A 2,819-nucleotide genomic window follows, 5' to 3' on the forward strand; every position below is an offset into this window, starting at 1 on the left:
TTATCGGGGGCATAAAAATTTATCAAACAGGCCTTGATGCCCCAAAAATAAAGCATGTGGGAACAATTCGATAGTAGTTACAACATACTTGCAACATAAAGTATATAAGCTAGTAAGGAAGGACTATGTACATGAGATCTTTACGTGCACATAGAACACGGGAAATCATTTAACTAGATACTATTGGAATGACACGAACAGATTTTGATGTCTCCAAAATGAAACGACAGCCAAGTCTGATCTATATCTCTGATTGGTGACCATAATCTTCGATAGCTTGTAGCATGAAAAAATTTCTCCATTCCCTGCATGAAAAAATGCTAGTAAGGGAACATGTACTGCAAATATTCATAATGTTGTGGATCTAATCAAGATTACCTTGAACATTTTCAGTTCAGTTTAGGTCCATTGTACATCTTAGCATAATAGACTGAATAATAGCCTGATTCAGCACTGCAATTTGCAATACCAACAAAAATTATGGACCATTGCATGTGATTGGGAGAAAACAGAACATATTAATGTAAAGGTGCACATATTTTGGTGCATGAATAAAATTAAATTCAAATTCATGCACATGATTTTGCCATTAGGGAAAAAATCATATGAAAAGTTGTGCATAATTTTTCAAACATGATTTTGCACATAATTCATGCACATGATTGTCCCTGGAGGTGAGCTGGAGAGATAGAAAGAGCAAGAAGCCCAGAGATAGATGCACACAATATCCTTGTGCATTTTCTATATAAGAATATCTCAAAAATGTCTTGATATACATATGCGCAAAATATCTCAAGATGCACAGGCTCAACCCTATTTCCAGAAAAATGCGTACACACTTTTTTGTGCAAGGTAATGGCTATACTTTGTCTCACAAAATTTAGGTTTCTTTACCTTGCAAATAATCTAGAGAAACCTTTATTTTCAGCTGGGCGGTTGCACAGATTTGGTAAATGATGCTCACGCTCGTATATTTATAAGCATAACTTTAACAAAATTGTTTGATGATGCACTTTTAATAGCACCTTGAGTCCGGGATTCAAGGCGGGTTTAATTGAAGGACCGGCTAATCATCTACGGAACTTGGAGCTAGCATGGCACGCGCGTGTTAGAAATCAGCCCGCTAGGTCATCCGGGCGTACGGCTTCACTGTTGTTAGCTTGTCGGAATCGGATTAGGAAACAAATGTATAGCAACCAGACAAGCAAACATGAATTCCAAACCAAACTCCTCTTGAAACTGACCCAGTCCATCATGTTCATGTTAATACACAGTTTAACTCTTCACATTGACACTACAAAATACTCCTTTCTAAAAAATAAACAAGATAAAAAGGTTTGCAGTCCCATATACTCAGCATGCCCTTCCTCACTTACTAGCGAAATATTTATCCGGATGGCAATGCAAAAAGGTAACAAAAAATGATTTCCAGATCAATTAAGTTTATATACTCCTTTTGGCCCAGCACCTCCATGATTTATGAACTACTAGTACAGTTGAACTCGGGTTGGATTTTCCGGTGGTGGTTAAGATAATTTGGCAAAGATAACCACAAGAAAAAAAAGAAACAGTTGCAGGCTCAGGAATCAGGATGATGGATTTTCCAATGGTGGTTAGGATATTGTCGAACAACAGCTCAGAGAACAACGAATCCTTGCTAGCGATGAAAACCTACAGTAATCCAAAAAATTACCATGCTCAGAACCCATAACCAACTTTCCAAATCACCGTTTGCACTCTGGTGATCTATGTACTAGTATTACTGATTCCAAAGGTTTACAAACAGATCATTGCTAACAGTACGATCATGGCCAGTGTCCGAATCAGGCAAAAAAAAAAACATGTGCTCTCCTCGCTAGCAACACAAATGACGCTGCAGCTGCTGCTATTCTCGGCATGTGGAAATGTACCCCCATTAGAACCGATTCCAGCAAATAGGATAAACCATAGTAAAAAATAAAAAAATATAGCATTTTTTTAAGCATCCAAGGCATACCTTGCAATCTCATCATGAAGCTCTCCTTCTGCGCCGACTGAGCCCCTTCCAGAACTTCTAGCGGGATTGATCGTAGTAGCTCATCAGAATGAGAGATGTCCGCGTTAAGGTCGATGGGCGGATCTTTGTTCAAATCGAAATCCACATATGCAACTTTTATCCTCCCTGATAATGGATGCCATTAGCAAAGTACATCTTCGACGAATCAGACCCCAGCCTGATTCGTGTAACAGTAAATTGAAAGCATCGTTGCTAAGTAGTTCTTGTCATACCTGTTCTTGGCTGTCGAGAAGCCCGACGCGACAATGCCTCACACAGGGCAGCATATGATTTGAGGTAGAATCTGCGGGGAATCCATCCGATTGGCTATAGCACTTTGGACCATGAACCATTGTATGCTGAGATCGGCACTCTGTCGCTCGTCGCCGTCACGGCGAAGGCGCCGGATGGCTCGACTAGCGCGCCCACGGGAGGGAGGGAGGGGGGGGGGCGCGATAGCCTCTGATGCGGAAGGATCCACTCGCAGGCAGGCCGCAGGCAACACCTCCGGCGGCGGACGGGGCAAAACTCGGCGACGGTCCGGAGGGCGGAAGGCTCCTAGATTTTTCTGGACGGCAGTCACGGGGATGGGGAGGGAGAGGGGGCCACCACAGCACGATTACATTACTATAATCTGTATACTTTATGGGCCCGTACAGGTGCGTATTTCATCAATAAACTTGACGTATATCAATTTCACCGGGATATTGTACATGTCGGTTCCCAGATCTCGAGAAGCCTGCTCCGCGCTCGGGACGATCGCGCGCCCGTCGGTATATCCGGC

At 42.5% G+C, this 2,819-nt stretch overlaps 1 long non-coding RNA gene across 2 annotated transcripts; it reads right to left on the minus strand.

Moving 5' to 3' along the window:
* LOC120688139 lies at nucleotides 1–2,819 on the minus strand. 2 transcript variants are annotated; one of them, XR_005680985.1, is made up of 4 exons: nucleotides 2,269–2,819; nucleotides 1,997–2,161; nucleotides 379–1,671; nucleotides 1–305 (listed from the first exon to the last, which is right to left on the minus strand). It is a non-coding gene; the product is annotated as an uncharacterized LOC120688139 (long non-coding RNA). The 2 variants fall into 2 exon arrangements; XR_005680986.1 differs by having other exon boundaries at nucleotides 379–453; nucleotides 2,269–2,794.

This window comes from Panicum virgatum, chromosome 9N (assembly GCF_016808335.1).
Source record: "Panicum virgatum strain AP13 chromosome 9N, P.virgatum_v5, whole genome shotgun sequence".
In the NCBI taxonomy this organism is placed as follows: domain Eukaryota; kingdom Viridiplantae; phylum Streptophyta; class Magnoliopsida; order Poales; family Poaceae; genus Panicum; species Panicum virgatum.